This window comes from Akebia trifoliata, chromosome 16 (genome assembly GCF_017979445.1).
Source record: "Akebia trifoliata isolate Shusen 1 chromosome 16, ASM1797944v1, whole genome shotgun sequence".
In the NCBI taxonomy this organism is placed as follows: Eukaryota; Viridiplantae; Streptophyta; class Magnoliopsida; order Ranunculales; family Lardizabalaceae; genus Akebia; species Akebia trifoliata.
The window spans coordinates 147,344-155,723 of record NC_141390.1 but is presented as its reverse complement, the minus strand read 5'-3'; positions in this window follow the sequence as shown (position 1 = coordinate 155,723).

Below are 8,380 nucleotides of genomic sequence, written 5' to 3'. Positions count from 1 at the left end.
TCCATTGGTGGTACAAACAACATTGCACACTAGTTAGTCATTTGAAACTATTTTTCATTTTTTTCTTTGAATTACAAACAACACTTCTTTTTCATCTTCTTTGTCTTTTATTTGTATTAATCCTAACCTTATCCACAATCCCAATCCTTGTGATCAACTTAGGGACTTCCTAGTTTTAGAATTTGTCTACAACCATGCCTAATTACACTCCACTTTGTTACTTTACACCTTGATGTCTAAGGATCTTTAGTTGCATACATTTTACACATATAAGGAATACATTCTTATATCTTCTTAACCATTTCGAGTGTGTATGTTAAGGACGTAATAATTTTTAATTCAATCATTATCTTAATTAAGCAATTCTAGTTTAATTAGGATCTTATCTCTTTTTAGAATTTTTTTTCCTTTTGTTATATTTTTAACAATAGAAAATTTTAACGCCACATACCTAACAAATAAGGATTTGGGGTAATCTGTGATGGCTCACCATTTGAAAAAATCTCCCCCGACCTTACACCTTGTGGTGTCGTATATAACTAATTGTCGAGCTACGAGAATGGTCAAAGCCATACTCAATCGAAAAGGATGTTATCCAAACGCATTTCAAGTAGTTGTAGAAAAACTTGGCCTGTTGTGACCCTATTGCTTTTCCAGCGATACTAACATATTTAAGTAATTGTCGCTTTGTCAGACCATAATGAAAACGCAATTTTTTTTTTCTTCGAAGCGGATATGATATTGAAATCTTTTTTTCAACACGATATTGGTTTCTAAGATCACTTCAAGCTCTGATCTGACCTTCCCATAGCTCAAAGCTCAATAGACTTACATTAGATCAATTTTTCATGCATCCCTATGAAACATGTGTCACCATCTTGGGGTATACTATAAGTATTAACCTTGGTGCTTTGTTGTTGATCTAAATAATATATAAGTACGATGTATAATTGATTCATAAATTATGTTTGTATAAAAGTTAGAAACTCATCTTTAGTAGCTTTGGTTAGAATTTTAGATATGGTTGAATATATGATGCGAATAATTGAAAATAAAAAAGTGATATTCCATAAGTAAGAATGCCATGAGCTCATTTTTTCAAGGATATAGTTGTTAATGACAGTTTATAGAATTTAGATTCTTATTTTTTTACTTCTCCTTTGATCTGATTGCATGAATAAGAGAAATACAAAAATACATTAAAAGTATATATTTATGAGAACTGCCTTACATTTTATTCGATAAGAAAGATTTGAGACGTGACTGAATGGCTCATATATATTAGGGGAGGGGAGGGAGGGAGGGAATCAACCACCATGTTGGCCTTAAAATAACCACGAGGGGTTGGCTCAATGGCAATTTTGAATCAATAAACGGTGAGTCTGTAGGTTGTTTGTTTGATACCCAATATAAGCCGTTGCTCCTCAAGGCCACCCACGAGGGCGTACCCTTACATACCTGGTGTGTGTGATGTGCGGGTGTTGCACATGCCCGGGGGAGAGACCCATATGCTTGGTTTAAAGCCCTAGTTGACCCAATCCAGTCAGACATAAGTTCAGATGCCCTTGCTAACACCCCCCCCCCCCCCCCCCCCCTTAAAAAAAAAAAAAACTCCTCAAGCCTCCATGTCCATGGTTTATATAGGTTTAAAAACTTCAATTTTTTAGGGTCAAAAGCTTCGAAAATAAATAGTCAATGAAGTTTGAAAAAAAAAATGCATTGATCAATGATGAAAAATATCATTCTTTGTACTTATGCCCGTGAATGGTCTATACAGATAGGTGGTTCTTTGGTCTATGAAATCCAATTTCTCTCTCTCTCTCTCTTTATATATATATATATATATATATATATATATGGGTCCTGTTCAATGGCTAACTTTTTGGCAAAACATTTTTCAAAACATGAGTTAGAAGTTTTGGAATGGGCTGATTTTTGGTGAGGATGATTTCTACGGTGAGGAGATCACCATCACCAAAAATCAGCCCATTTCAAAACTTCTAACCCCATAAAAAATGGATTACAAAAAATGGACGGTCCACAATTTTTCAACTTGTAAACTGGGGCTAGAAGTTTTGGAATGGGCTGATTTTTGGTGAGGATGATCTTTACACCGTAGAGATCATCCTCACCAAAAATCAGCCCATTCCAAAACCTCTAACCCATGTTTTGAAAAATGTTTTGCCAAAATGTTTGTTGCTGAACGGGACCCATTATATATATATATATATATATTATATATATATATATTATTGATGTATGTAGCTCAAGGAGTGGAGAGAGAAGAGTTTTGTGTTTCGAGCGGAGCAAGAAATGTATAACATACCAAATAACGGTATCTACTAAAAATATATGTTTGCTAGGGACAAATTTGTAGGTTAGGGGTGTGGGGGCAACACCCCCGCGGTATGATACATGGGTATTATTGGAATTTTTTAATACCTATTGTACGATTAGGGTTTATTATAAATTCTTATGATGTAACATTAATTTGACATATAGTGAAAATTCAACTTCTCGTTTTGGTGGATGTAGGGACATCGCTGAACCATGTTAAATCTGTGTGTGTTTTTTATTTCTTTCATATTTTTCTCTTTTACATTATTCATCATAATACACACACACACACACACACATATATATATATATATATATATATTATATATATATATATATATATGTATGTTGTGATACAAAATCCTAGATCTACCTCAAGGTACCAATCTATATATATATATATATGTTGTGATACAAAATCCTAGATCTACCTCAAGGTACCAAAGATTGGTTGATTTTCCTTTAAATTTGCTGCTCCTTGTAAGTTGTTCCCAAAAGCTCCTACACCATAGACCCTCTAATGACCAAACAATAATAAAACAATCCTATGGGGTTTTGGGGTTAGAGAGTGCATACATTTTATTATGTTCGATGCCCCAATTAAAGAGAATATGAAGGATCCTGGTTTGATTTGGTTTCCTGATTTGTTCTTATCCATATTAGTAAGTTTTCTTAATTAGAAGAATATCCATCCTTGGATCTTCCTTTTATGATATTATCTCATTCTCCTGTGTGGCATAGAAAGGAATCTACGATGTATTTCGTGTACTTGATTTTTTGAGATTTGGCCTAATCCACTATCTTGATGTAGTTTTGAGTTTTCAAGGTATAGCTATCATTAGAGATCCTGACTTCAAACTCTCCAAGTATGTCTCCCTAGGACACTTCCTCAGATTGTTTGTATTGTATTACCCGAATCTTGATCTCTAGATGGCACGTGGCATCCTCTTAAGACTTCGGGATTTTCATCTCCATACTTACAAAAATCTTGACCATTCCATTAGTCTTTGTTCTGTTCTTGGTTTGAAATGGGATTGATTGCTCCCTCCTTCATTGCTTGAGATTGCAATTGTCGATATGTAGAAAATAGGGCAAAATAAGTGCTTAGGATGAAAAATTATTTCTATTTTCTTTCAAATGAACTCTTATTTCTAGAATTTAAAATATCCATAGACATATGAGAAATTATATGGTTGATAACATACTCGATCTTAGAGGCTAACACTTGTTCGTTAGTATACATACGTGTCACCATGTTGAAATTGACAAAGTATCCCGAGAATCTAAAAATGATTGACCACGTCAATCACATTCTTTCGTAAGTGGGGATAACTTCCAATTTTATAGATAGGTTCCATTAGCTAATCTTAAGATTTGGGGAAATAATAACCCAAAATTCCCGTAATGAAAGTGATGATGTAGTTAGGATGATAGTTAAGGAAAGATGTTAACCTATAAATTAGAGGAAAAGTCAAGGAGAAAAGAACTTTTGGAAGGAGAACTATTTTTTAATTATTAATCTCTGCAACTAACCAAAATTTTGTTTTAAGTTGAGCATCGAAGAGTGTTTGGTAGATACCAAACTGATGATCCAATTTGACAGAAGAGAAGGATTCACCATTAAAGCTTCAGCTTGAATTATTAGAGGTAAGCTCAGATTTTAGCCCTACAAGCACAAAAAATTATCAAATCTAGTAACTTGAGAACACCAATCAAGATGACTGTATAAGAACATGAAAGCATCTTACAAGGTTAGTGGGCCCAATTAAATATTCCCATGTGTGCCCTTGGCATTGAAAAGAGGAGTAGTGATTAAATTTCATCTACTATTTAATGTGGAGATGGCAACCAGTTATGTAATTAATGTGGGCCCACACATTGACCTACGGAGCATTGGATACTTGAAAGTTGTGATTTGTCACAAATGTTTTGATTTTGATATACAATGCAAACTCATCTATACCTATAACCGTAATCAAGCCAGGGCATTTTGTTTTAAATTTGACTCACCTCCCTCAATAATAAGGTATATTGCACATGTCTCCACAACTTATAAAAAGATTAAGGTAATTCTTTGAGGCTTGTAAGTGTTCAAATCCTTTTACATATACAATACAAACTCATGAATATTTGCTCACTTCTTGCTACATTGCGTACCCACCAAACATCAAAATGATCGATTCGTGATTTATCAAAAGTTTGTTAATCATAACTATTAACTCACCAATGTGATTGTAATAAAGTAAGCTGTCCATAATGATAAAAATCACCTATTAGATTATTTTTTGTTCATAAGTCTACTATCTCCATGAGAACGAACCATGCTAACAAATGCACGAACAAGTACCAAACAAATCAGTTCATGATATAGTTTGTACTGGATTCGTAGAATACTATGAATCATGTACTAACCAATTTGTGAATCCTATAGTAGGGGGTAAGGTCTTGAGATTCTTCAACCCTTCCTCTACAATCTCCCAACTGATGCTTCAGCTGGAGGGTGTCATACGAAAACACTCTGATGATTAAGAGTATTAAAAATTGCATACATTTGTCTTGGTATGACCCCCAATTTTTCTTGATAACTTCATTTCGAAACTCAACTTCCTAACTACATGAGATTTGAAGTTATCTCTTGTCATATAGAGAAGAATCATTTTTAGTGTATCTTTAAGGTGTACAATGTCTTACTTTGATTTTTGAATGCAGATATGTGGTTACGCTAAACAATAGGTCTTACTTTGTTTAATTTATAATTTTTTTATCATTATGATTGTACTTCTCTGTATACCTTTATGAATCAACTTTGCTCTACAATTGATTAGTATTGTAAAATTCATAGTTTTTTTCATTTATTTTGAGGATAAGGTTTGAACTCAAGACCTCTTGAGTGTTTCTTGTAAAGAGTAGAAATTTCCTTATTTGGTGAAACATAAACTAAAAAGAGTTTTTTTCCTTTTTTCATTTTTTTCCTTTTTTGTCTAAGTTGGAAAGTCAAACATTCTCTTTTTTGCTTTTTGGTTATGATAGTTGTAAAGACAATTCTTCAAATATTTAGTCTTATATGGGATAAATACAAGAATAGTTTCCAACTTATTTATGATCCCTTTCTCACTATTGCTTGAGTGTGAAAAAAAAGAGACTAAGCCTCATACGCACATGGGGGCCCAAGGCACCGTGGGATTGCAGTAGCCCATTGTGTTTGGGACCAATCCGTCAAAAAATCTTAGTGCGTTTGTTCGCATACGATGCGCACAGAGGGGGGGGGGGGGTTTGCAAATCTCGAAATTTAAGCTTCAACCATTGATTTGCGCTATTACTTCTTTCTATTTTAACCATTGATTTGCGAGTTAATGTGTTGATCGTTTGGGTTTATTAAGGCCCAAACGATGTGTCTACATTGGGCCTACTAATTATAAAAATAGATCGTTTTATTTTTATAAAGACAAAGTTCGATCTAATCAAGTTCGTCGTAGATATGTTATTTTCGAGAGTGCACGGTTAGTAGACAGTGATTGTTGAATCTTGGAAACCAGACGTCTAAGATCAACTACACTAAATATTTAATCCTAAGGGGATGAAATTGGTTTCAAAGACATAGATTTTACCCTACCTCAGTTATCGATAAATTCTTTCAATTTCTTCGTGTTATTTACATTATACTATTGCTTAAAATCTATTATTTTTTCAACAAACTAAAATCAGAATTTCCAACAATTACTGGGATGGGATTAAAAGAGTATTTGACATGAAATAAAAAATTAGAGGGTTTCTTCTTAAATGAAGTTCAAATGCTCAAGGAAGCAACTCATCAAATTTATTAAAAATATAGGTGTATATTAATAATATTAGGGTTGGACCTTAGTTAAAAAAAAAAAAAAAAATGTTGCAATATTTCTAAACTGAAAAGTTTAGTACTAAACGTGAAGTATCCAATGACACATCTGAGATCGTATTTCGTTGGAGCGTAGTAAAAAAGTAATTTAAAATAATGTAAGTAAAAGTAAAGAAAAGACAGAGAAGAGAAGAGAAGGAACCGAGAGGGCCAAACGAACCACTGTTGTCGTTGAGCTTTAATGCCGCACGGGGGTTGGACCGTACAAAGACAAGTCAGCAGCTCTTAGCACTTAGCACTTAGCACTCAGTTCAGTAGTTGTGTGTACGTGTACCATTTTTGGTTTGGTTTGAAAAAAAACCGGGTTGGTTCATGAGTGGCTGTGGTCACTGGTCAGTAATGTAGGGTTGACTTTAACATCGATTTCTGTGTAATATAAAAGCAAGTCATGATGAAAATAATGAAATGGAGATGTGACGTTTCATATGAGAAAGGGTTCAGTGGTGACAACTTTGGGAAAAGTGCAGCTGGCTTTGCTGGCTGGCTGCCTCTCTTTCTTTTGTTTCTTTCTTTCTTTCCTTTCCTTTCCTTTCAAGCAACTCTCTCCTCTCCTCTCCTCTCCTCTCAACAATCTAAATACGTGTGTAGTGTGTACATGTGTTAGTGTGTGTGGGACCCGAGACGAATGGAGGGAAGTGGGGAGACAAAATGGAGGGAACAGCATATCTATGACTATCTCAGAGAGAAGAGGCCGAGGGGGACCAACAAAGAAAGAGAGAGAAATAATAATAATAATGTTCAGTTAACATTACTAGTACAAGTAGGTGTGTGTATTCATCTCATCCTTAGTCCAGTCCTGCATTTTTTTTTTACTTAAAATAAATAATAATAATTGAACTTATTATTATTATTTTTCAAAAATAAAAATTGAATGTAGATTTAATAATAGTAAAACAATTCAATTCAATTCAATTTGATCAAAACCAACATGAATTATTTAATATTCTCAAGATTTTGGTATTAAAATTTTTAATTTAAGAATAAGCTTGAAGCTCATACCCCCAACATAGAAAATTATAAAGATTTGAGTTTATTGGTGCTTGATCCGATAAGAAGATAGTAAAGATTGTTGATCCCAAATTCAGAAGTCTGCTATCGATCAAAATATACCAAAAGAAACAAACCCCTTACACCTTTAGAGTCTAACGAGTATCACTTTATAGTCTTTAATTTGGAATTCCAAATCATAATAAAGCCACGATAATACAAAATTGTGTGATACAACAATTTTGATGAGGATTCGATATTTGACCAACCTAGTCATTATATTATAAATGAAGTGCTTGGTGTGAGGAAGAAATTGGCATGGATTATGTAACTTGTAAAAATAAAATCGACTCTTAAGAGTCCATGGATGCAGTTAGACATCTTCAATAAACTCTTAAATATTTTAATTTTTATGAAACAGTAATGTATATGATTTCCTTATGAATCAAGTATATTTAGCAATTTCATACACATAATAAAAAAAATGGCTTGTGGCTGATCTAGTGATTTTAGTTCCCATTAACGTAAAACATACTTTTTAGTAGCAATATTGGGATACCTGAGCATTCAAATTGAACCTCTTGCCGAAAACCCTTGTTTTGTTTTTGTGTTTTTTTTTTTTTTTTTTCTATTTTTTCAAAAATCTTTCATGATCAACCTTAAATCTTTGATTTTTCCCCACAAAAAACCCTTTCATCAACCATGGTTTTTGGTGACAATATCTCACCCTTCTTTACACAAATTCAATTGCTACAATATGTTTCATCTATCTAGTAAATCAATAAGAAGAAAATATAGATCACAATAAATCATCTCCTTAAATACATAATAGTTAATTGATCATATTAATGGAATTTTTGAAAAAAGAACATGTCATATCCATGGGGAGTGTTGCTTGTTTACACGAATAAAAATGCTATATTTGATGTTTAACTAAGATTATGATCATGATCACGATCATACTCATCTAATATATTATAGAATAATTTTTAAACCCTGCCCAAGGCCTAAATCAAGCTGTTGTTTTCTACTCATAGACCTTGTGATGTCAGAAATCAAGCAATTGAAGATCACTTTGGTCCAGAATTTCTCATTCAAAACCATGCATGAGACTTTCATATTGACCACCTAAGCGTGGATTCCAATTTCCAAATTAAATCA